The sequence below is a fragment of the Aphelocoma coerulescens genome, chromosome 1, assembly GCF_041296385.1.
Source record: "Aphelocoma coerulescens isolate FSJ_1873_10779 chromosome 1, UR_Acoe_1.0, whole genome shotgun sequence".
Lineage (NCBI taxonomy): Eukaryota > Metazoa > Chordata > Aves > Passeriformes > Corvidae > Aphelocoma > Aphelocoma coerulescens.
In genome coordinates this window covers 49,372,356-49,399,856 of record NC_091013.1, presented here as the reverse complement: position 1 = coordinate 49,399,856, position 27,501 = coordinate 49,372,356, and the positions used below count along the sequence as shown (strand labels likewise).

General features: G+C 37.8%; 1 long non-coding RNA gene across 1 annotated transcript; it reads right to left on the bottom strand.

Annotated features, from left to right (window-relative positions):
• Window positions 1-853: 853 nt before the first annotated feature.
• LOC138107265 (uncharacterized) lies at window positions 854-9,319 on the bottom strand. The gene is made up of 3 exons (XR_011149363.1): window positions 9,284-9,319; window positions 4,734-4,946; window positions 854-3,482 (listed from the first exon to the last, which is right to left on the bottom strand). It is a non-coding gene; the product is annotated as an uncharacterized lncRNA (long non-coding RNA).
• Between the last annotated feature and the right edge of the window lie 18,182 nt (window positions 9,320-27,501).

Here is a 27,501-nt window from a genome sequence, read left to right as displayed (position 1 = left end):
GAGCATTTGATAATCTGCTATGTGCAGTACTTACTGCTAGTTTAAAAAGAGGAGCCAAAAAAAGAAATAAAGAAGTCAAGATCATGCAGTCAGTGGAGAAAAGAATTAAATATTTTTTTTATAAACATTTTAAGAACAGAAATAACGTAAGCCTCAGAAAACCAGAAAAGTAAACTAAGGTTAAGACTTTCCTTTGGAATATCACTCTTCTTTGAGGGGAGAAACAATAGAAAAACAGAAGGAAAGACATTTTTGTGATAGGTAAGAAAAAAATTATTTCAAACTGCTTAACAAAGAAATTGATAAAAGAGTGAAATGATAAAGGCAATTTAAATGTAAGAAAATTAAGTAATTAAAAATTAACATTTGGGTAACCTTTTTAAAAACACGAGTGAGAATGTCTATATTTCCTCAGCATTTTATACTGTGAACATTTAGTTACATCTTTATGACATCTTTTTAATTTTTTGCCTAAAAGTATTTTTAGAAGCCCCTCTGGTATCTAATTTTCATCAAAATCTACCAAATGAAAATTTATAGGTTTATTCCTGTTATAAGTAGTAGCTATGTTAGTAGGAATTTTTACAGTACTCTTTAAATTCAGTAGCACAGACACAGGATGATGGAAAGTGTAAGGCTTGTAATTCTGTCATGCAGTTCTGGAGATGTTGTGAGTATTGGAGAAAGGATTGTGAATTTACTGTAATGCCAAGATGGACTGAGAGCCTTTATAGTGAACCTTGCTTCTCCCTAATATATTGATCTTTTAAAAGGTATTTTTTCCTCATCCTTTCTATAGAGAACATATTTTTATACATATATACACACACACAAATACTTCCCTTAAGACTGTTTTACAGTGGATTTCCAGATCCTACAGGTGTCATTGATTACACAGCAGCAACATCTTTCTTAACTCCGCTGAGAAACCTGGCTGGAAGGAGTATAATTGGGATCTTTCCTTCAGAACTATGGTAACAGTGTTAACAACAAGGCTCTGTTCAATTGAAACTGGGGTAATCTTTTCCACCAAAGTAAACAAGGAGTCAGGAAGCCAGAGTGAGGATACAGTTCATGAAGAAGTCTGTGAACATTCACACAGAGTCTGTTTGAAACCTCCTTGCCTTTCTCACTTTGCATTCAGTAATGCAGGTTTTACTGCTCATCTCATAATCTTTTTCCCACAAATGAACAAGAAGACAGCTTTCATAAGAGAACAGAACCTCTTGAATGCTCAAAATTAACTCCAGGATTATGTAAACTATGGCCTTTGTTCCTGTCCCTTTTTTTTGGTGTTATTATAATCTGACCTGTCACTTAAAGTCATCTCTCAACATGCCACCACCATTCTGTGAACTGACTCCAGAAGAGGAAGCAGTGTAGATATGTCAATGCAGTGAAGTGCCCAAACTCAGTAAGAGGTCACACTCATCAGTCTAAGCTCCCAAATGTGTGGAAATGTGGCTACACAGCTTGCAGGCCCTGGTACATATCTGCAAGTCCTCACTGTGTGCCTGGACATCTATTCAGAATCCCTAGCTTGGCATCCTGTTGTGTCATGTGTATACAGCCTTTGATTTTATGCTCCACGGAGTACAGATGTCCCTTTTTTGTGTTTTCAGTGAAGGACTAAAAATGCTTGTGGGTGCCTTGAAATCAATATTTATGATGGTAATATAATATGAAGTCTACAAGTTTGAAAATTGAGCCCTGGATTGCATGAATAATACATCACTTCATAACAACAGTACTGGAGCTGGAGATGATAGAACAACCAAATGTTAAAAACCTGCAGGTGAATAGCCAACATGGTGCAAATGTTGGTAAACTTTGGAGCAAGAATGAGGAAACCAGAGGGAAGACATTAGCTGTTCTGAAGTGTTATCTCCCCAGATATTATGAGTGTGCAGGAACAGGGGAAAGGGAAATAAGAAACTGATCTGCATGGCATGAACCTTCTGAGATCATGTAGAAGCATCTCAACTTCTGATAGAAGAGTATCATTGGTGATCATATAGTGACAGTCCCTTTTTCCTCCCCACACTCTCTGCATTATGAACCAGAACCCAAAGTGGTTCTTAATTTGAAAAGAATCATAGAACCATAGAATGGCCTGGGTGGAAAGGGATTGTAAAGATCATCTCTAACAGGTGGATGTCCTTCCTGTGCTGGGGACCCCAGAGCTGGATGCAGCACTGCAGGTGGGGTCTCACCAGAGCAGAGCAGAGGGGCAGAATCCCCTCCCTGGCCCTGCTGCCCACGCTGCTTTGGATGCAGCCCAGGACATGTTTGGCTCTCTGGGCTGTGAGTGCCCATGGCTGGGTCATGTCCACTCTCTCACCCACCAGCACCCCCAAGTCCTTCTCAGCAGGGCTGCTCTCCATCTGTTCATCCCCAGCCTGTGTTGGTACCAGAGGTTGCCCCAGAGCCAGGTGCAGCACCTTGCACTTGGCCTTCTTAAACCACATAAGATTCTCATGTGCCCACTTCTTAAACTCATCCAGGTCCCTCTGGATGCCATCCCATGTTTTAGGTGTGTCAACCACACCAGTCAACTTGGTGTCACGTGCAAATTTGTTGAGGGTGCACTACGTCCCTTCATCTGTCATTAATGAAGATATTAAATAGCACTGGTCCCAGTATGGAACCTTGAGGGACACCACTTGTCACTGATGCCCATTGGGACTCTGAGCTGTTGACCACTACCCTCTGGATCTGACTATCCAACCAATTCCTTATCCACTTAACAGTCCACCTATTGAATCCATGTCTCCAAGTTGAAGAGAAGGGTGTTGTGCGGGACTGTGTCAAAGACATTGCAGAAGTCCAGGTAGATGGCATCTGTAGTCCTTCCCTTGTCCACTGATGGAGTCACTTCATCACAAAAGGCCATTAAGTTGGTCAGGTGGGACTTGCCCTTGGTGAAGACTTGCTGGCTGTCTCAAATCACCTTCCTGTTCTCTATGTGCTTTAGCAGGGCTTCTAGGAGGAGCTGTTCCACAATCTTTCCAGGCACAGAGGTGAGGCTGACAAGTTGGTGGTTCCTAGAGTCCTCCTTTCTACCCTTTTTAAAGATGAGTACGTTTCCTCTTTTTCCAGTCATCAGGAACTTCACCTGACTGCCATAGATTTCACCTGACTGCCGTGACTTTCCAGACATCATGGAAATGGTCTTGGCAACTACATCAGCCAATTTCCTCAGGACTATGGGATGCATCTCATCAGGTCCTGTAGACTTATGTACACTCAGGTTCCTCAGGTGGTCATGAGCCTGACCTTTATGTACAGTGGGAGGGACTTTGCTTACCCCATCCCCATCCTGCTGTTCATCTACTCAAGAGGTGGCAAGGGAGGTTGCCATTGAAGACTGAGGCAAAAATTTTGATGAGTACCTCAGCATTCTCCTCATCTGTTGTCACGATTTTTCCAGCACCGTCTATTGATGAAGGCAATACACCTATTTGCACCATTCCTAGCAGGATCTGAAAAATATATCAGACCTCTCATTCTTATGTGGACTTTTCCACAATAAAGTAATGCCCAATAGCTAAGGACAGTCATTTGCTTACAAGCAGCTCCCATGGCATGTTGTTCCAATAGTCAGTCTGTTTACTTTTTGTTGCTTTGCATACTTATGAGAGAAGCTTTTAATTGCACAATTTGGCACATATTCTTCAAACTCCCCAGTATATGATACATGTGCTCTTCTCTGTGTTTGACTTCCATGGGAAAAGGAAGACAAATTTGTATTTTTCATGCCAGCTGTCTGAACAATAGGAATTCTCCTCAGTAATGTGAATTTCAAGATGAGGGGAAAAGTCCTTATTAAAGGTTGTTAATATAAAATTACTGTTCATTGTTCCAAATTAGCACCACGTTATCATTTTTCTAATTTGGTTTTGGATGGAAAGGATGGAACCAGCTATGAACAAACTTATGACTTAATTCAAATATGAGGAATGCCAGTCTTCAGCAGGATTGCAAAACAACATTTTCTCCTCTGCAAGTAATGAGGTATTTAAAGCACTAAAATCAACTTCTATAGAAATTTATAATAATAGTAATAATAGTAATAATATTGCCACCAATAACAATGATAACGAGAACAAAAAAAAGCAATAATAATACATTGGAAAAAATAAAATATCATAATAATGAAAAAAATAAGCTAAGCTGATAGAATGTATTTCATGTTTTATAAATTTTTACAACAATTTGGAAACCCCAAAAAGCTGGGCTTGTAATGGAAGTGCTGGCAAACCTGTAACTGTACTGGTGTGAATGGAGCTGCTGTAATGAGAGAAACTATTGCTTGGAATGAGGACAAGTATATTCTTCTCTGAGCTTCTACAGTCCCTACACCCCTGGAGTACCATTCGAGACAATGATGAACCGCGGTCTCAATTCCCTTATTAGCTGTAAGACCTAAAAATTATATGTGCAATTAAAAGGCAAAATGCTGATATTACTCATAAGAAGCACTTTGTACATTAGCAAGGTACAAAAGTCTGCTGACACTTTGCAACAGAGAGAGTCAGCAGGGCAGAAGATTAATAGAGCCTCATAAATTTGCAGGGTGAAAACAGTGGATGGGGCAGAATAAGCATGTTGTGTTAGAGATAAATAAAGGGCATGGTCATCATGACAAAACATTTAACAAGGAATACACTCCCTTCTTTTAGACAATTTGCTGGCCTAGCATTAGGCTGCTTTATGTAACTACATATAATTACCTCACAGCAGTTCCAGCTAGTATCACAAAGACCTTCTAGCATTTCAGGCAGCAGTGTTGGGAAAAAGCTCTTTAAAATGAAATGCATTGCCTTGTTTCTTTATTTTCTTTTCTGCAAAACATTCCTGTTGTTTCTTTCTGGTCAGAGGCTTGTCCAAAGAAGTACCAGTTCTTCCAGATCTCTTTGGCTTTTTGGAGCTAAAAGTCTTCTTGGCTTTGCATGTACAAAATGGGAAAACAAGCAAATGCTATTAATCGTGTGTAGACTGTATCTCTCCTCAAGCCTAAGAAAGCCCCTTTTATTTGGAGAGAAACACTGGACTGAGAAATCTGTGACACTATTTTATCTCAAGCTATCCTGCTTTCATTCCCAGAAATGAAGTACAGTATTCATTAGAGGAAGATATAAACATTCATAAATGAACACAATAGGAATTTAAAAACAAACTATGAACCAAATCCCACTAGTCAGCCAAACGTTTTTACGTCAAAAATGTGTTCTGTGTTTTGATGGCAACTCAACCTGAATATGTTCAAACTTATGTGAAATATCTGAAATATAATATTTCCAGTGCTTTTTGCTTTCAGACTGACTGAACTGTAGTGTTGAATATATGCATAGGGATGAGGAAACAGCAAGGGAGAAGCGTTAAACAAATCAGATTAAATATAAAAACATAAGCAAACATAATAATAAATAAATGTTGTGTTGTATTGACAGATACATCCCCAAAGCAGTGGAGGGCTCGTAAGAGTAAGGGATGTGCAGCTGATGTGGCTGTGAGTGTCAGTTTTTCTGCACCAGTAATGCTGATGGGGAAAGAGAGTGAGTGCCCCTTAGGCTTTTGGTAGATTGTTGTAAGTGGGATAACTCATGGGGAGATATTTTTTTTCTTCTTTCTTTTTTACTTTTTTTTTTTTTTTAATAAACATGGATGCAGTTCACCCATTGTGTTGCTAGAAATCTGGAACTAAAATGAAAAAGGCAAAATGAAAAAGAGGGACAGTCTGATTTTTCTCATATTTTCATGTGTAGTTTGTATATTCTAATACACACACAAACACATACATCTGTTTGTCTCATTTTGTCCAATACTACCCTTGATAGCAAGATGTTTCACACCTAAACCTGATATACATGTAGGTGCCAGCTATAGTTTTTATGGCATTGGTGTGTGATAGGAGATATTTACAAACGCTATGATTTTTCCACATTTTAGGTGTTAAAAGGATACTTCATAATATTGTAATTTTGGTCTAACCCAAATGAATTTTTAATATTCTACTTCACCTCTCTACTTCCTTGTGAGGTGCTGTGTTAGTAGCTGTATGAGAAAAAGAAGTCACACATAGGATAGGAAGTCATCCATGGGATTGTGCAAACTCACCTTAACTCACTTCCCTGCTTGTTCACATTGTCAGGAAAAACTTCTTGATGAATTTTGTGGATAACCTGTCTTGATGATTTATGAGGGGGGGTGAGAGAAACATCAGAACTGCTTGGATTGCATGTGAAATTTGAAGGAGTTGTGAAACTGAGTCCCATTCTGTAAAATGAAGGGTGGTCTAACATTGGCAGCTTCCTCCTGGCAGAAGGGATCCTACTGGTCATCTTAAAATGAGTTTACCCCATTGATAATGAGGTAGAATTTGATCTCAGAAAAATGCATTGGCATTCTCAGGGGAATCTGCAGTCTCACAAATTTGCAAAAACCTCCCATATAAGGATTATAATAAACACAGTTCATTATAGCAAAATGCCTATTTTGAAATACTTAAAAAAGTGAGAAGTGCTGTCCTGAAACAAGAGAATCGGGCACATTTTCATTGTATGACAGCTTTTGTTCCTTAGTGATGCTTTTTCTCAAGGTTTCGAGGAAGCAGCCAAAATATTCTATGACTCCTCTTTTATGGAGATTTTGCCTTAAGAGGTGTTTAAACCATGCATCCCCACTGCAATTACCTAAGGAGTGGAGTATTGCGTGTAATCAAATATACTGAATTCACTATCAATGACACCTGCTAAATGCCTATGAAGAGGAAAGGTTCCATAACATGACAAGGTCTGTCTGGTCCTAGGTCTTTGACACCATTTCTTTAAAAGAGGAAAAACAAGTAAAAATTTTTCACAAAATTTTGAAATCCCCAAAATAAAAATACTCCCTTCTAACCAAGCCAGAAAAAACCCTTCCTGTTTTGTAAATTTGTTCTGTACCTGTATTTACCATTATTTGTAAAGAGTAAACATTTTTAAAGACCTTTTTATTTTTTTTTTTAATTTATACACTAAATAATGCACCCTTACTTGGGGAATTAATGCAGTGTAGATTTATTACAAGTAACATTAAAGAAAAACTATAACCATTTACATTTTAAATAAGGTTGTTATGCTAAATATAATTAGAGCATATGTTGATCTACTTTTTCTAAATATTGCCAGCAAAAAGCCTCCCTGAAAAGTAATATGACATTCCATTTTAGACAATTGAGTGCTTTACTTTCAGAGAGAGTATGCTATTCAGGCAAAAATTTCAGCATTAGGTCTCCTGAGATGCTTCAATTTAAATTGTCTTGATAAAACACTTGAATAAGCAGGTGATGCTTGGTAGTATACAGCTAGGATTCTAGGAAACATCACCAGGATACTTCCTAGCCTGGTAAAGCCCTCAGACTCTTATCCCTTACTGCTCTTCCATGTGTGTGGTGATGAAGACACAACACTCTGCACAAACTAGCAGTTGTTCAAGGAATTAGTCAATAGGTCCTCCTGGGAAATGGCCCTCAGGGACAAGGGAGCAGAACAGAGCTGGTAGATCTTTAAGAATCATTTCCAGGGAGTGCAGGAGCTCTTGATGCCTAGATGTAGGAAATCAGAAAAGAGAGGCAAGAGACCAGCATAGCTGAGTTGAGACCTGCTGTCAAACTGAGAAGAAAGAAGCAAATGCACAGGCAGTGGAAGCAGGAACAAGTATCCTGGAAGAGTGTAAGAGTGCTGCCTGGTTGTGTAAGGGTGGGGTCAAGAAGGCCAAGGCACAGCTGGAGCTGAACTTGGCAAAGGATGCAGAGAGTAACTAGAAGGTGTGTCAGGTGGAAAAAAAAGGTTAGAGAAAGTCTACCTCCCTCCCCCATGAGCAAGGCTGGCAAATTGGTAACAGCGAACAAGAAGACTGAAGTGCTCAACAACTTTCTTTTGCCTCAGTCTTCAATGGCAGCTTCTCTTCCCACACCTCTTGGGTGGATGGACTGCAAGACAGGGACTGGGGAAGAAAAGTCCCTCCCACTGTATGTAAAGATCAGGTTCATGACCATCTAAGGAACCTGAAGGTATGTAAGTCTGCATATGAGGTGCTTCCCACAGTCCTGGGAAATTGGCTGATGTAGTTGCCAGGCCAGTCTCCATGATGTCTGAAAAGTCATGGGAGTCAGGTAAAAACATCATGGCATCATAGTTCCAGATGACTGAAAAAAGGGAAAATTTGCACCCATTTTTAAAAAGGGTAGAAAGGAGGACCTGTTAGCCTCACCTCTGTGCCCAGGAAGATCCTGGAATAACTCCTCCTAGAAGCTCTGCTAAGGCACATGGAGGACACAGAGGTGATTTGGGACAGCCAGCAAGGCTTCACCAAGGGTAAGTCCTGCCTGACCAACTTTACTGGCCTTCTGTGGTGGATTGGGAACAGCCCTGCCAAATAGTAGCAGCAAACATGAGAACAACCTTTGCTGGATATGGCTTTCTGATCTTTTCTGCAGACCAATTTTACATTCACATTAAACAGGAACAAATGTTGTTAACTTCAGTGGAAATTATTCCAGGTTGACGCTCATGATTTCGTAAAGTACTGGGACTCGTTTACTTTTCCAGTTTACACTTATTGCCAAATCAACAGAAGTTATATTTTTTGTATGCCCCTTTGACCAGCTACCAACACCATTTACATGATTGTTATATTTGCCATAGTGACCTCTAAACTTTCTGTTCTGTGTCAGTTTTCATTTCTCTGCATTTACTGAACAATGCAAGAACAGTAGTTACCTTACTATTTATTTGCATATACATTTACTCGCTGATTTGCCACAGGTAGCTGACAGGTTAATTGAATTAGTCCTCTGTAGCTCAACCATACAAACTTTTTGTTTAGCAGGTGTTTCCCCTTTAACCAGTTAGGGATTTTATTGCCTCTTCCCATATTTTGCAGATTTCCTGTATACCTGTACTTTATCCTTCATTGCATGAAAAAAGCTCTCACTGTATATCATCAAAGTATGTTAATATAATACAAAAGCATAACTACAAAAAAACCTAAACAAACATAAAAGAAATGTAACATTTACGTTTACAGACTGGATAGCAAAGCCTCAATAATATGTGATTACAAGATATCCCTGTACAAACACTGGGCCAAATTTCAATATTTGCATCCTTTTCTAGCTTCAGTTCTCATTGAACAACGTGTGTTTTCCTTGAAAAATTGTTTATGGCTAATTGAATCTGTGCTTTCCAGTAAGTGATCAAGGGCTGACAGGTTGTTTCTAAAGAAATTAATGGCTTACCTTCATAGGGAAAGAAATATCTTCCTTCTGTCTCCCATTGTCTGTTGTGATTAACCAGGCTCGATTTGTAAATGGGAAAAAGGTGAAGCATTTGAAGACCTTAAGGTGCTGCAGCTGGGTCAGGGCTGTGCCGGTATTAACACAGGCTGGGGATGGGCAGGTTGAGAGCAGCTTTGTAGAGAAGGATTTGGGGGTATTGGTGGTAAGAGCTTTGACTTGGTTATGTGCTCTCAGAGCCCAGAAAGTGAAGTGTGTCCTGGGCTGCATCCAAGGCAGTAGGGCTAGGGAGGAGGTTCTGCCCCTCTCCTATGAGGAAAGGCTGAGAGAACTGGAATTGTTCAGCCTGGAAAAGAGAAGGCTCTGGGGATATCGCATTCAGGCTTTCCAGTACCTGAAGGAAGCCCATGTGAAAGGTGAGGATACACTCTTTAGAAGAGCACGTAGTGGCAGAACAGTGGGGAATGGACTCAAACTCAGAGTAGGTTTAGATTAGATATTAAGAAAAAAAACATTACTGTGAAGGTGGTGAGTCACTGGAACAGCCCCATCCCTGGAGGTGTTCAAGGCCTGGCTGGATGGGGCTCTGAAAAACCAGGTCTATTCGTGGCAGGGAAGTTGGAAGTAGATGATTTCTAAGGCCCCTTCCAACCCAGGCCATTCTATGATTCTGTGGTTAAAAAGGATTAATTGATACCAATATCATGTTAACAATACAGAAAATATGTATACATTGAGACATGAAATATATTAGTATCTGCCCCTCCAACACAATTTTGTATATTTCGCTCTTTTTGTCTTTTTTTTTAAAGAATTATTGCTGTTTGAAGGAAGCAACTTGCCTTTCAACCTCTGAATTTTAGTAGTCATTAGGTGGAAATATTTGCATTACTAGTTGTCCAGAACGTGGCCATGATTAGAGTAAATGTAAACAAAATTTAGGATATTGCTGTACTATGTTTGCACTAAGTACCCTTTTCCTCAGATCTCTTCTGTATATTGGTTGTTCCAGTTAAACGGTGAACCATAATTTTGTACAACTACAGCCTGAAAGTGAACCAGATGTGCGAAGATTGTAGTTCTTGTTGATAAGACCTCATGAGCTAGCCTTTATGTACAAAGTTGTTTGGCTGTCTTGTAAAAACTGGAGGTTAAATTTCCTTTATTTGCATTCAGGCCTAAAGTAGGTGGAACACACTGAGAGCTGGAAATTAAAGACAAAAAATGTGCATTGAAGGTTAAGGTTTAAGATAAAAAAACATGGAAAAGAGTTTTGTTGCATATATGTTTAATAACTTATCCTTTATCATTTACTTGTTAGCTTTTTTCAGCCCTTCAATGTGAAGAGTTTTCACAGGGGCAAAAGAGAGCAGAAGTCAGGCTATGGAGATGTATTTGGAGCTCATTTCTAAGGGATATGAGTAAGAAAAGTGCAGCAGTGTTTCATGAGACTACTGACTTTGGAGACTGTAACAAAAATCAGCTAAGCCCGGTGACTGCTCAAGGATATGTTTGCCTTGTTTCATCAAGGTGGACTGAGGCAGCAGATGAGTCAATATCATTTTCTGAAAACCAAATTTTGACATAATTTTTTGTGACTGTATATGATGTTTAAGATGGCAACACTTTCATTCTTCTGTAGGTTGCATGTCTTGTTCATCTAAAATATCCCTAGTTTTATTGTTTAATTGTCAGACAGTGAAGTGAAGTTGGCTTAAATCCTGGCAAAAGAAAGGAAGCCCCTGGCCAGCCAGGTACCCCTCCTCCTGCTCGTTTCCCAAATCTTTGGTCCTGGTGGTACCAGCCAGATCCCAATTGCTGGGTACTGCTTCCCATGTCTAAGCATATGGTGGATACCACTGAAGTTGTAAGATAAACATAATAAAACCATAAAATATGCTTTTACATCTAAATAACAGGATCCGATTAAAGGGAAGTCCACACTGTCCAGTTTGTGATCCCCAATTATGATACTTAGAGAGGAGCATGCAAACAGCATGAGCAAATACCTACACTTTACACAGAATGACCTCAGCCTTTAGCAAACTGCAATTCAGGTTCTTCATGAAAACTATACCTGAAAGTACTTTCCTTAATTTTTATTTCTTTGCAAGATAACCCATTGATCTGGCTAACTTGCTCTCTACCCAAGTTCAAGAGACTGTGTTTACTGTCAGACACTACACTGTCTGTTGAAACTAAGAGATAATGTGCTTTTTGGTGAAACTGGAGGTCCTCATTCTGCATTTATCAAAATTAGATTGCTGTGTGGAACATACTGGTGCATACCTATGCAGAGTTAATCCCCATAGAATTTGGAGATGTTTTCAGGACGATTACATTGGACTTGGTCACAGGCATTGCCATCTCCATCCTCATATTTTGAGAAACAGACCCTATCTCGTGTCTTTCTGCATCTTTAGCTGGCACCTGTGGGCGTGACACAAAGCTCAATGAATCTGAAGAAAGTAACGTAATAACTTTTCCCAGCTCTGTGTCAAACCTTTGAAGCTGATATTTGTCCATATTCATGTCTCCTTTTCAACATGAGAGACAGCTGTGATAATGTGTTTGAAGGCAGAGACAGATTGATTTGAATTTACTAGAGGTAAAAATTACTGGAAAGAACCAGAGGCAAAAACTAGAAAGTCCTGAATTCACTCCAAAAATGAACAGCTCTCAGAGTTTTTAAAAGATATTTTAAAAGCACTAGATATCTGTTTTTATTGGTTTGATGAATTTTGAAAAGGAATGAGCTATTTCTATAGGCAGAAGTGACCACAAGGTGTGTGATTTAGGATGATTCAGAAGTAGTCAAAGCGCCTCCCAACTTTGTAAAGAGGGTGTGAATCCCACATTCTGAGGAATCCTCATCACCAGGACTTTGGCCCTTCTAAAGTAGGACTCACTAATCTCCTTGATAAAGTTGTTCTGCTTTATAAAACTAATGAATTGTTTGCTGAACCAGAGACTTCAGTGCTGGTGTCCCATATCTTGGGCGAGTTCTGTAAATGCTGGGTTGCAGAGTCAATTTTGCCCACATGCTTTGGCTCAATTAACTTTTAATTATTTTTTGAACAAAAGAAACCATTTTGCAACCAGTGATCAAACTGACTCTTTGCAGCACTTTCATAAATATTTTCATATTGCTCTTACTGATATGAGAAGTCAGGTAGAGAACAAGCTGTAATTTTTGGTTGTTTTGTGGAGGATTCTAAGCAAAGAAACTCAAATTTTTAATAAGCTCCTCTTACAAGAGTGTTTATTCCTAATGAAACACTGCTAATAACATATGGGCTTCAATCCTGCAAAGACCTGGCTATTTGCCAAGTCCTGAAGACATGAAACAGGGCTTGTATGCAAGAAAGTCTGTCTGTTTTTTCCAATTATATCTGCAGTTCTAATGAAAGATAAGACTTCATATTACAAACTTTTCCTTGTTTAACTCTAGGCTTTGAAAGTAGTCTCCTTGGGTTTAATTACAGCATGTAAATTCGAGCACACATATCCCTCTTTACAGGATCAGGGCCTCGGCACTTATCAGGGCAGGTCAGGTATTAAGAATTGTTGTAATTCCTTAGAACAACTCTGAAAATGTGTTGATGTGTTCTCTTGTATTTTCAAGTGCTGGTATCCAATATCTTGTGAGAAGAGGAAGTATCTTCCTTAGATGGATGTATGGGGAGCAGAAAAATTAAACCCAGGCTGACACAGGTGGAGTACAGGTGCCAGACTGCCAGTCTGAGCCCTGCCCACTGTGGGTGGGTGCTGCTTTTTCGGACCCATCCTCTACTCTTCCAGTCTTTTTTCAGAAACACTGGCAGTCCTTAGACTCAGCCTTAAATGTAGGCTTTCAACAGCTGGCACTTCTCCAGTTTAGCACTCTTTTCCACACAACAACTCTTATTTTTAAGTATTGATGTGCAGAGTTAGCCTCTCTGGTGCCAGCTCAATTCCTACTCAATTTCTGGTATTGTATTTAAAGCTTTGATTATAGTCAAGTGCTATCGAGGGTTTCCGGTGAACCTGTAAAAATCCTCTTAATCAATCTGCTCTGGGTGTACATTGTTCACAGCTCTGATTAAATGCACTGCATGTGTACTGTTTGAGTACGTAGCTGCCAATCCATTTGTCTAACTATAAAGTACACATGTAAGCATATTTTTACATACCTTCATGGGCATATGAAACACACAAAGCATATGAAGGCACATTTATGACCTCAAGGAACATCACCTTATTGCAAAAGGAGTAACAGTGTAGCTCATTCTGTTAAAACTGTCAAAAGCACAGTATTTGTCATCAAAATTAACCTGATGGTTCCTTTCTACTTCTGTTGAATAATTGTCTAATAATAGGATTCATCCAAACCATTTGTCAGACTACTGGCCCAATTCCAGTACTCCTAGAAGTCATTGTCCTGTGTAAGGACACATTTGAATTAGTTTGCAGACAGTCAATACTTACTTTATATGATTTTAAATTGTGATAATTTCATTTTGGGCTCGCTTGCAGATCTTGCAGTACAGATCAATATATTTGACCATTATTTCTCATCAAAGCACTCTAATTCCTTTCTATCTTGGAGAGACTAAAATAAATAATTAGCAGAAGATACTTCAGCTAGTATTATATATACTATTTTGAGGTTAGGATTGTTTCATATTGAAAAGTTCAGATGTTTTAGGCCAGGAAGAGTACACAAAAATTGAAATTAAAACTTCCAATTTCTCAGTTGTTGCATCTCAGGTAAATACTTTTCTACAAGTCTTTCTCTTATACTGTGGACTTTGCCAGGCTTTTCTTTCATAGAAAAATAGGTAGGACAAAATGTGTTTTATACTGGCACTTATTAGAATAATGGGGCAGAATTTAAATGCCTTGAACCCACAGAAGAATAATTTCAGCTGGCTTTCTTGACTATGGGCATCTCTTTTTTTGCCTCCATGTCTCCTTGTCTGAATACTCCGGGTGGGAATGGAGCACAGACTATTAGACTGGGACCTGACAAGAGAGATAACCAGTAAAAACTGCTATTGCTCTCAGCCATGTGAGGCTGATTGTAACAATACGCTCTTAACACTGATAACATGTTATAAAGCTCTCTGAAAATCTGATTTATGCTGTTTCTCATTATTATTTCTAGACAGTAATTTAACAATGTGCAGAAAACCTCCAGGTTCAAAAATGCCTTTTGGTAACCAACTGAAGTTCTTTTGGAGAATAAATTTTAAAATGTTTTGCTGCAATAATTTTCATAGATGTATAAAATATTGTATTTATAATTGATATTAAAAGATAAATACTATATATTATCATATTACTATTATGTTCAGTACATAAACCACATAAATTAAAATATATATTGTTCATTTCACAGATAATGTCTTGGCAAATATAGTATAATGAAGAATACTTTAAAAAGAGCTTATGGAACCTTTATTTAGGATTTCAAAGCTAGTTGTTTACTTCCTAGTGAAAGACACTGAACTTTGAACAAGGCATATATTTACTGAGGGTTAATGGGTTGAAGATTTTAAGAGTTTTCCAATTATTGATCCTTACTGATAACTGGACTTTGAAGGATTTTCCCCTGAAAAAGGAGTATAGGATTAGGACTTTACTCGTATGGTGTAGGTGTACAATCCACATGGTGCCACCACAGAAAATCTGCAGATAAAACCCAACTATGTAAAGTGTCGCATTTTGAGGGCATAGTTGTGCACATGGGTAGGAAAACACCGTCTTCTGCTGAAGTTTGCAGTTCATTAGTTGTATGATCATTTTAGAGTGATACAAAGTATCTCAATTTCACATTAAGCCACTTTATTGAACCATTGTTTGGCATGATGTTAATAGCTTCCATTTTCTTAATAGCTTTTAGCAATCCAGTAAGCTCTTAGCAGCAATATTTTGTCCTTCAGTTCGCAGCCTTATGGTTTTTGCTGTCATCATGTAAAAACATAAAAGATTCTTGCTCTTTTGAATGCCTGTTTCTTCCCTGGAGCTTACAGATGGGTGTGCTCAGTACATCAGGGCAACTCGCCACCATGGGGCCAGCACTGGTGCTCGCAGTGCTGGGGAGAACTCAAAAATCTTTCACCATCTTCCCACCTCTGTAGCCAGTGGCAGACAGTTCAGCTGTCTTGCTGGCCCATTTAACAACCACATAAATCATTCCCTGGGAGAACTTACACCACTGCGCTGGCTGGGATGACAAGCTTGACTCTGTCAGTGGCCCAGATGAAAGGCTACTAACACTTTCATACTTTGCTGAGATAACCACTGGAATAGGAAGCAGCTCCTCTTCAGCCCTGCTTTTAAATCGAGGCTCACATGGTGAAAATTCCACAGATATTTTTAAGACAAGGTAGCTAGGTCTTAAATATTAACAATATAAATTGTTAATATATATATTATAGTTATAAGCAATAAATACTTAACAATAATTTCTGTCCTAAAATTTAATGTAAAGCCAATTCTTAAATTAGAAATTTCCTGTTGAGTGGCAACTTTGCTTCTGACTCACTCTTCTTTGAAATCAGGGATATGTCCCTCTGCAGATGTTAATGGTACACCAAAGAGAAAATTTTCATTGAGGTTCAAGAGGAGCCAGTTATGCAGAAAAAAACCCCCAGTTTTGTTCCATGATCATTTGGTTATTTTCAAGTTATCTATTTAACTGTACTTTCATCAAACACCTATTATTCATGCAGGATATGTGCAGTAAATGGCTTTTATATCTTGGCAAAGTAAGTTTTTTGGGTTTTTTTTAATATGATGTTTGAGATTTCGTTCCATAATAATTTTTTTTTAACTATTACCAGAATTCATATTCTGGGTAAAAAAAAAAAAAAGAAATTTAGTGTATTAGAACTGAAGACTCAAAAATGTGGTGTCTTTGACTTTGTTTAATTATTTTAGGGAGGAAACTTAGTTACACAGGAATGCTGGACTTAATTTGAAAGGGAAGATTTTCTAATCAGATTGTGCAAGTGTGTGTTTATTTTTATTTTCCTATATTTAAAAAATCTTGAAGCAGGGTTTTAGGCATAGAACACCCTCAGGTGAATTTCAAAGGTTTGAGGCATGGTGAGAATATTAAGATTTTTCAATGTTTGCTACAGTTCTTGAAATTTTCTGCATAATATTTTCTCAGTAGAGTCTTGCAATCTGTGTAGTCTCTGAGATATATTGGTTTAATTCACTGAATAAAAATAGTTTAAACAGCTTTCCTCTCTCCCTATTAGCAATTAAGATTCAAAATCCCAAGTATCACAGTTTAACTTGGAGGTTCCAGATTAAATGTACGTTTGGCTGTCACAAAATCTTTTCTTTACTTTTAGAAGAAATATTTATCTGTCTAAGATCACCAGAAATTAGTCATCACTATCCCTTTAATTTATCTTTCAAGTAATGATGGAGTCGATATAGTTGTAGGATATGATCTTCAGTATAATAGTCTACCTGCTGTTATTTTTATTGCTAAGATTAATCATTATTGTCCTCAGAAGTCAAAATATGTCCTTATTTTGATTTTGCTTTCAACTTTAGGATATCAGCACTGGTTGATACTGGAATTCTTTGGGTTCCTGCAGTTTGGTTTCTGTACTGGGAGAAGGATATCTAGCAGAGCATAAATTTCTTTTAAAATGAAGACATTTTTCTTATTCTCCACAGCTGTAGGTACTGGTTTTTTTTTTTTTTTGTTTTCCTTTTCAATCAAAGTATTGGTGGAGTGGAATTTAAGAAGTCCTACAGTGGAGGTGCATGTTGCACTTATCTGACATTTCTACTTGGGCTAAAAAAAAAAGTAGTAATTTTAGAAAATTGTGGTTAGAAAGATCGATCTTATTTCTTTTGCAAAGGATAGTTCCTTTACAATTAGTTTCCTGCTAGACATCTCAGAGCTTATTCAGTTGAACTTCTGCAGAGCATCACAATTCAGTATGTGAAGCCAAAGGGCTGTGCTCATCACTGTCATTTTTGAAGACAGTTGTACCCTATGTCTTACAGCAACTTGCCATATCTAGCTTTTTATCTCCTTAGAGCTCATGTGTTGGAGAAAAGTGAAGTATTGTCACAAGAACAATTAATGTGTCTATGCAGACCAAGCCAAGAGCAAGGATGAGGCTATTTTCACTTTGTGAAAATATGAGAGAGTCTGCATAAGTGCCTGTCCACACAAAGACTCCCTCTCCTCTGCTGCATCTTGAAGTTCAAGAATATAGCTGCCACAGAACTGGATGAAGAAAACCAGGCTAAAATGGCATATAAAAAGACTGCATAACTTTAATATTTTAAGGTGTTTCCTTAGAGATATTGTCAGTTGATGAAATATCTGTATCCACAAATGGGAAAAGTCACTTCTGTGTTCACGCTGTGCACTCTGAACTCAATCTGGCCAGGAGATTGGACTCCATATGTGCAGAGGATATGATTTTCACAACGTGTTGTGGATTTTTTCTGGTTTAAAATGTGTTTGAACAGTTCAAATGGTTAGAAGATTCTGTGCCTTGAAGAAGTTTCCACAGGTGTCAAGTACAATATCGTATAACTTCTCTAATATAGTGAGCAAGTCCTGCCTGCCACATGCTATGCTTGACCTTCTGAAGACTAATGTTTATATTCATGCTTTTGCTTCTCATTTGCAAAGTTTGCGATGCTCTGACTGCAAGTGTTTCACACTTGAACCACAGTAAGAAGTTTCTATTGCACTGCTTGGCACCTTGGGATTGTCTATAATCTTCTGTGGAAAAGCCAAATGGTTTCCATTTTTAGCTTTCAGTTCCAAATACAATTAAAAAAAAAAATCTTTCTTTTTAATGTAAATACACACAGTACAGCATATTTACCTAGGAATGTGGTACATTCTTGTATGCAGTCTTTAAAACAAGAGTAGATGTCTTGCTAAAGAATAAGCTACAGCTTAGCTTGCTGGGTTTCCTGAAGGAATCACGGTGTTGTGCAAGAGGTCACATTAGATGATTACAATAGTCCCTTGTGTAGTTAAAAATCTATGAATCTAAAAATACACAAATATAAATAATAGATACATGTATGTATGTAAATAATTTGCAAAATCTTTTCCACTGAGGAAAGGAACGAGGAAATAATTACACATGAGAGAGGTACTTGTGATGTTGTGTAACAGATCACCAAGGTACCATAAGCCATAGTGAGGATTGTGACATGTGTCCTCAGCATGACAGAGCAATAAATTACTACTGTAAGCATAAAACAGACCAAATGTCAAGAAGTCTTCAAAATAAATAGTGCCTCTTATTCATGTTAAAAGACAAAATTTGTCTGAGGCAGCCACAAAGATTTTTTAAAGTTAACCAGCATTGTGTAATGAGCTAAGTGCCTGTTATGGCAATCTTTGCTTCTTGTAACAACATCACTGTGGGAAGCCTAGAGGAGGATATAATGCACCTGTGGACTAATTTAGTATTGCAAATTCTGGGTTCCCAAAGAGGAAAAAATGCCACTTATTTTAAGAGGAAACAAAAAACTAGTCAGAAGTAGACCTTGAAATGAAGTTTCTCATACCCATTTATGGGTACTTGAGAATTTGATTCTTCAGCATTTCCACCGGTGGTGTGTTAGTAACAAAAAATTATCTTCTGCATTAATTTTTGCTTCAAGATTTTCATGCATGAACACATTGTAGCAAACAAAAAGACCATTCTTGTAAATGCAGTTAATTTAGTATCTTTACATTTTCCATGGTAGTAATGGAATACAAGTTACTGATTTTCACCCAAGTATTTCTGAGGAAGATTTTTCCTCATAAATTCCAGAGGCACAGAGTTGCTGTTATTAGTGTGTGGTGACCTTGTGCAGCAGTGGCTTTGTTTTTAGAGTGCAATAGATTTTCCTAATTGTGGCATACAGAGCTCTGGTGTGTGCCCCTTGACACATCTTCTGCTAACTTGATACTGTGCAGAGGCACTGGAGATTGATGAAATTGCAGCAACATCAGGAGCATCAGAATAAACTGGCTGCAGGATGCAGAGGTGATGGTTCATCCTGTGAAACAAAACATTTCCTTGCTATTCACAGGAGTGGCTGGACTGTGAGACTCAAGCCAGAGGAAGAGTCTGGATGTAAAATCTTAATGAATCCTTTTTTTCCCCTCCTTCAATTGGAAGTTTGCCAATATCTTTAGTGTAGCTGAAATCAGACACTAATATTACTATATCCATCTCCATCATATTTGTTGATACTGCTATTGTTGTTATTACCAACAACAGAAAGGTTGTTCTGTTTGAAATAAATAATTGTATCCTCTAATAAAACTTCTCAAAATAAGTAGCACAGGTAAAAATAAACTCTAAAAATAATCCTTTGGAAGTAATTTATAATCACAATCAGAGGTATTTCTAAAACTGAAGTCATAATTTTTTTCAAAAGTTCCTTGGTGCCTTATGATCTTGGATGGTGCCTGCAACAGTGAGTTAGGAGGTGTGGTTCCTATGCTTGAAGGGGCTCAGGAGCTTATCAAATTTGATGGGATTCAGTTAGTTAATCATGTAGATTTGAGACTGGTGCTGCGTCACCCCCCTCAGGCTGCACTATGGTCTCTCTTTTGGGTTTAGTCAGTTCTTTTAAGCAACCTCAAACCCTCACAACAGAGACAAAATCAGTTGTATTTGAATCTTACACTTGTGATCTCCTCAAATCTTTAAATTAAATAGGTAGTAAGTTTTTTTGCAAATGATCAAATCTTTCTCTCCTTCTCCCACTCACTCATGGAAGTAGACACAGTTTAGCCTAAAACTGATGACTTCTGGAAGGCTAAATTTGGGTCAAGGTGAATACTACCCTAACAGCATCTGCCCCAATGACTTAAAACACTTTCAAACAAGCATTTATAACTTCCAGTGACTCATCAGGAGCAACTAATACTTGCCCACAGGACAACCTATCCTTGATATACCAAATACCCCTCATACTTCATCTTGAAAGAAACATCCTAGATTTTCTCCTTAATACTTAATAGATCTATGTCTCACTTTGAGCCCCCCAGATCCTGCAGAGCTGTAATTTTCAGTTAATGGTCTGATGATTTTTGTCACTAAGGGAAGTTGTCTCTGACTTTCAAGTTGTTAACATTTATTTTTTTCATTTATATTCACACTTACTGAATTCTCTGAGTGCCTAATTTATAGTTTTGCCTTCTCAAAATGGCTCACCATTTTCCAAGTCTCTCTTCCTTGGCCATTTGAAGAGACTGCTATTTTAGCTCATTTTTCTTTGTTTCATTTCAAGCTATTTTGCTTCATTAAAGGGGAAGGTTGGATTTTTGAAAAGCACCAGCACGGACCTTAATTACCATTCCTATTTCAAATAATGTATTAGATCAAAGATTGAGGTTCATCTTGTCTATCTTGCCTGTCCCCAAGTTACTCATGAAGGTCTGTACTAATTGGACACACTCCTTTTAGAGCCAATGAAGAAAGATATGAACTTCTAGACAATTTAAAGATAGGAAAAATGAATCATGAAACATTAAATGCTATCTGTCTTAAATACCTATTTTAGGCTGGAAGGACAAAGAAGTCTCTCTCCATTAGTTATAGAAGCAACCTAGAAAACCATCTATGATAACATGAATAGGTTTTAAATGGCTAAAGTTAGATGAGGTGAATCACACAAGATATTTGTGATTTATTTGGAGATATACTAAGAAAAAAATCTGAACCAAAACCAGACTTTTTTTTCTCAATAACTTTGTTTTCAGCCATTGCTCTTCTTAATCTAGTTACTTCAAATCCCAAGTCTTTGGACTTATTCTGGTGCATTAAGAATGTATGCAGGTCAGCTCAGACAGTTTTAATGAACAAAATATTGCCTCTGGAACTTTCTAGAGGTTTCTTATGCAGATTTTTTCTTATGATTTAGAGCGCAGACATCTGAAGAAATAAAGATAAGCAAGGTTCCAAAGGGTGAAAAAAATGGCTGCACGTTGCACTTGAGTTTGTAGCATAGAATTCTAAATTATGACTTGAAGAGTAAAGAGAGTTGGATATTTTTTCTTTGTGAAAGTCAGCATCTGAGTACCTAGAAATCATTAGGCTTTAGATCAGATGTGTTCATCAGAGACCCCACTAATTTCCTTATTAAATGTGGATTTTAGTGCCTATCCTGAAACACACAGGTTAAAAATGTTGCATTTAAGTTTTAGAGTTCTTCAGTTCAATGGAGCAAAACAGAGTGATTCATGGGGGGGGCTGATAAGAAGAACTTCAACTACAAGCTGTGAGTTCACCACATGGGAGAGACTGAGACTAAAGATCTGTGGGCTGCTGACTGCTCAATGTCTGAGAGTCACCAGCTGGCCCTCCCTGGGACAAAGCCAAGCAAGTATGTGGCAGAGATATTCCCCACCGGGAAAAAAAACTGTTGGGTCATCTATACAAGGTACTTGTGAGAGAAATGAAATATCAAATGCAATTCTGGTTCCCCCAGTTTTAAGAAAGAAGAATTCAGCCAGTTACAAGTGCGAGTCATTCTGTTAGTGCAATCAGGGGAATATAGAAAAGCAAATATGAACAAAGACTAGGAAGATGAAAGGGGAAAATATTGTTCTGGGTGTATCAGGAGGACTGTCAAGGGAGACCTGTTTGATGCAAAGGACAGTGTTTTCTAAAGAAAATGTGCTCAGGCTGAGCTTAGCTGGAATTTAGAGAAAGTTCACACATTAAAACAGGACACTGGCACAGCTTTTCAGCGCAAATACTGGTGGGGAAAGTCTCAGTAGTGATAGAACAGAAACTTGATCCACCTATCAAAAGGCTCATAACACAAGTATCTGTGCTGACCCAGGAGGTCTATTCCTCTCCTACTCATTTTTTATCCTTCTAAATTGAGCTTACATATGTGTCAGCTGTTTACTCTCCTGGCATTTTATGGTTGGTTTCCATGCTTTTCTTATTTGCTTTTTTTTTAAGTCAAGCCTTTTACATTTGGAATACTGATCCTGTCCCATCTGGGAAATATAAATGTATCTGAGTTAATGAAATATTTTTGAAGTGTTTTTAGTTTTATTAATTTACCTTGTAATTTCTTTGCCTTGTAATTAGAGCAGTATTTTAATTAAAGAAAGCTTAACAGTTTTAAACACAAGTTTAAAAATGCCGAGAAACACTCTCCATCCCAGAGAAAAGACTAAACCTCAGCTTATGGAAAAGTCTGAATAGCGGGGTGAAGACAGAAAACAACAGAAACTACTTTATGTAGGAGCTATTAAAAATATTTGTCAAATGAGCGCATCCTTGTAGTTGGAAATTACTGCACCCTGTTCTAACAGAACAAACATTATTTTTCAAGAATTCACACGAGGTGTCCAACATGTGTTACATGACTGCCACCTCTAATTTGAATTAGTATAATTTTAGTGGTAATTAAACTGTGATAAATTAATGTAACTTAAAGAACTGAATTAGCTCTCTAGAAAACAGCTAATTTGTCTGTATTGAAAGATTGTCATTGCATTTGCAATAATGGCTAACCCTCAAGGGGTGTCGATGCTCTAGGGATGAACGCTACTTTTAGATCAGTGTATGTTTCTCAACAAAGCTTTTTCTCTCACCAAGACAAAAATGCTGTATCACTGCATCTGTCTCTCTGTCTGACACAATTTTTTAAAAATTGTGAATAATATAAAATAGACCTATTAAATACTGTTTGGCAGATTACCAGCAGGCTGCTTGTTGACCTTTCAACTCATATTGATTTATTCTTCAGTCATGTTTCTTGGTGATTTTTACTTTTCCTTCATGCCTCTCAGTTAGGAATAGGGAATCTCTGCTATTCCTGCTGAATAGCACACTATTTGTACTCGACAGTAAAGAATATATCACGTGAGATATTTTGTTCCCTTTCAGGACTTTGTTGGTTCAGTATTCTCTCATGGAATAGAAACTTTTGTCTGTTCCCCACAGACGCGTACACTCCTTAGTTCCTCCTTCTTCTGACAGATAACTTCCTAGGAGGATATCTGTAACCTAAAGAAACAAAAAAAATGTTCCCATGACATTAAACATGCCAGAAACCTTCTTGAATAGATAGCAAGGATTTCCCTGTCTAATCACCTCGAAGGGCTCAGCATAAAAAGAAGCATCTTACCATATTATCTAAATATCTTAATAGGATTTGTACTTAGATGGGCCTCTAGAGAGGACAGGTTCCTGATACATGAGAGCAGTGATGCTCCAGGGCTGATGGGCAGCCTCACGGACAGGTGATGGGTCCAACCTGCTCCAGGGTGATGGAAATTCTCCCATTTCCAGTGGGCTGTCAGAGTGCCCTCAGTCACAGGCTAGGTCTGAGGGATTTGAACCTATTTCTCGCCTGTTCGTAGCCCCAGACGTTTTGCAGGAAAGAACTCAAAGTCATCTTTACTGTTAAATAAACAGTATCTCTGGTTTCCTTCTTACAGTAGTAAGCTTTATAAAATAGGTAAAAATAACAGAAATAACGATAAAAACCTCCCCCATGATCAGCCTACAAAAGTCCTTTGAAAAGGTACATTGGTGGTCTGCCTTTCTGACATGATGCCAAGTTTGCTTTTTAACTGCCAGCATGTACCTATCAAAGGGGACTTGTCTTTTAATCAATACAGGATCATGGAATCATCATAAAACAGTTTGGGCTGGAAGGGACCTTAAAGACCATCTAGTTCCAACCCCCCTGATGTGGGTAAGGATGCCTTCCACTGGATCAGGTCACTAGCTCTTGTGCTCTAGTGACATTCCACTTTGGACAATTATGTGCTGACCAGATCAAACCAGTGTTTAATTTAATGACACGGGAAAATCTTGCATCCCTAACATGTCTGCTTATGTTCCTAACTGCTATCTATCCACCAATTTATTCTGAAAAAACTGTTTTCGGTCTCACATAAATGGCCTCTTTACATGGTCAGGGGTGTGCTAGAAAGATTTTACCATACCTCTGAAGGAAGCATTATGTGTCATCCATCATGGGCAAAAATAAAACCAGAAGAGAGGTGTTAAGCTTTAAATATGGTTTTATGTGACTATCACAAATCTAAGGTATACAAAGAAATTCAAATTGCGGTCCACTTTTATTTGAGTTGTAGATATTCAAACCTGAGGTGATATAATTTTTTAAAGCTTTCATAGTTGGGTTTGTTTGAAAAATCCAAATGGATTAGGGTTTATAGAACTTGAGAAATTTGGACAAATACATTTCTGAAGGCCTTCATTTAACAAAAAGGAGGAACACTGAAAGGCCACAGAATTACTCCACCTTGCTAGCCGTGCTTTCTTTTCAAATTGCTAAAGGTCTAAAAGCCTGTATCATTTTACAAAATTGTGCCAAACAAACCGATTTAATAACAGTGTATGAGCACTTAGCAAATGCCCATCTGAGAGAGTGATTCCAAGTGGCTATTTCTAGATTCATACTGGTATAATCAGAGAGCAGCAGAATCTATGAACAAGCCCTAGGGGGTTTGTTGAGCTGATGCTACAGCTGATATCTCAGGCCATTTTTTAATTAAGCCTGCTAATTATGCAGAGTAATGATCTCTCCTTCCCATCCTTTTTTTCATAATGCAAACTACACGAGTCCAGTCTGAGACCATTGTTTCATGACCTATCATAGATTTTGTCTCAGAGCCTGCTAAGTGTATAGAAATCATTACTTTCAAATTAGTGTTATAGTAATTACATTATTATTTCTTTAAAAACCAAAACAAGGAGAAGAGAAAGAAAAATGGTAAAGCAAGCAAAGGATGGTAAATTGTGAAGATAATTACTCACGTCGGCTATGTCAAGTGGTGCAGGGCACATTATTTATTTTCTTTTGCTTTCCAACTGATTTGCATCTAATTCATCTAAACATGGAAAATACTGTTTTTGTTTAAGCGTTCTGTGGTGCTGGGCGAAGGCCTGTCCTACTGCCCTTCTCTGCTGGAAGACAAAAACCTCTGATTAAGAATGACAGACACTTTCAGCGAAACAGTTTTTTAAATAGCTCTCTTCCCTCAGCCAGGGCTGGTATAATTTCAGGGTATTTTATTTCCCCATTCACGGAGTCGCTAAGAACAGGAAGAAATATCAAGTTACACAGCAGCCAAAGGGACAGATCTGTTTACTTGACAAAGCTAATTGATTATGCTGAGTTCACTCCAATACAGGGTCATTGAATAGTTCTCTTATTGATGAAATGATACTGTCTACTGAGGATATTAACCTCTTTAGCTTTCTGCATTAGCATTGCTGTAAGGTCTTGCTTCAATGTAATATAAATTCCTTGTGCTAAAGAGGAAAGCAACCAAAAGATTTAATTATCATATATGAGCCTAGACCTTCATACATGAGTACTGATACACATGTATATATACACATATATTTTTATATCCAGAAAATGCTATTGAACGTGAGGGGCTGAGTGCTTAGACTGAAAGTAGCCTATGGAGATAACATTTGAGTTGTCTTAAATTTTCCACATTTTCAATATTTTTGTCAGTGTTTGGGGATTTTTTTCTTTTTCTTAAACTGGTCTTTAGACATTACAATTAAGTGAGCATATATTATACCTTCACTGTGAGAGTGATAATAAACCTTCTAAGCACTACCTAAACTTATCTAATTTTAAAAATCCCATATGAAGAACTCTTTCCTTTTATGGTACCATTTTTAAACATTGCCAAGCATCTGCCTCATAAATGTTCAATATGTTCTAGAGTTTATAAAGCCAGCCTAAATATTCAGCGTAAGGAAATTATTTAGGTGTCTCTGTTGCTACTTAGATGTGAGTAAAAGCAGGCCATTAATTTTGCAAAAAATTTCTGTATTTAAAAACACTGAAATTCAGTTAAAAAGTTATACTCAATTGCAGTATCATGTATTGTAAAATTTAAAAAATAATAAAGTACAGTAGTCTAAAGATGCTACAAAATAATTTTTCTCATATAAAAGCTGAAGTTGATTGTAGATACAAAAATGCTGCTAGCAAGGATTTTCTTGCTATTTTCTAAGTCTGTGAGAGATTTTTCTCTCTCGCAGACTTAGAAAATAGCAAGAAAATCCTTGTTAGCAGCATTTTTGTATCTACAGTTGATCTTCAAAACAGTTTAAGTATCTTTAATTTTGCAATTGAAAGGAATTTGCTTTAAAATAAAAATACATGAGATAAATTCAAAACTGGAACAGGAATAAAATGGCCCATCTCTGTTGAAATAAAGTATTTCCATTCATGCACGTTGAATCACCAGGATGAAATGTTCATATCTAACTTCAGCCTTTAACAATTCCAGTTTATGTTAGTCACTGAAATATCCTACTGTAGGGACAGAAAAATGTGGGCATCTCCAAAAGCAATTCCAAATAATACGCGGACTGAATTGCCCTCTGACGCCTGCAGAAGGAAATTCATTTCTGCTACTTTCTCAGGTGCAATAAATGTCCCTCAGAAGATGCTGGTGTCTCTCCATTTTCTAAAGAAAGATTGCAGATAATTTAGCACTGAGACCCATGGGGGGGCTATACTCACAATAAGGATTTGTGCGGTATAATCTGAATTCACACACTCCTGTACTGAGCTTTTTCCCCATGCTGAGATATTTTGGGTCTGACACAGAGCTATAAACAGACACTCAGGCAGTGGGAATTGTATGCTTAACTGGAAATACAGATTCAGTGTGTTTCGTTTGGTAATGAAAGCTGAACAGTGTAGGAATGAGGAAAAACACTTTGAGTTTTTATTTCTGATGTTACTTGTTCCAGTTTTCATATGAGAAAGAACTTCTTCACTGTGAGGATGACCAAACACTGGAACAGATTGCCCGGAGAAATTGTGGAGTCTTCCTCACTGGAGATATTCAAGACCCATCTGGTCCCAGTCCTGTGCAATGTGCTTTGGGATGACCCTGTTTGAGCAGGGAGGTTGGACCAGATGACCCACTCTGGTCCCTTCCTACCTTATCTATTTTGTGATTCTGTAATTATGCCAGAAATCTGCCCTAGAAAATGTCTCTGATTTGTGGAATCCTTCCCATACTCCTGCAAAATGTATTCAGGGCAGCATTAGGTTTACTTTTCAGCTGTCATTAACTGCACAATTTTATAATTATATTTCAGTAATTATAAATTTTAAATATATAACTTTTTTAATGTATCTGTTTCTGTGGGGTTTTTGTTCTGACTTTGCTTTTAGGTTTTTCACCTTGTCTCATCTATATTAAG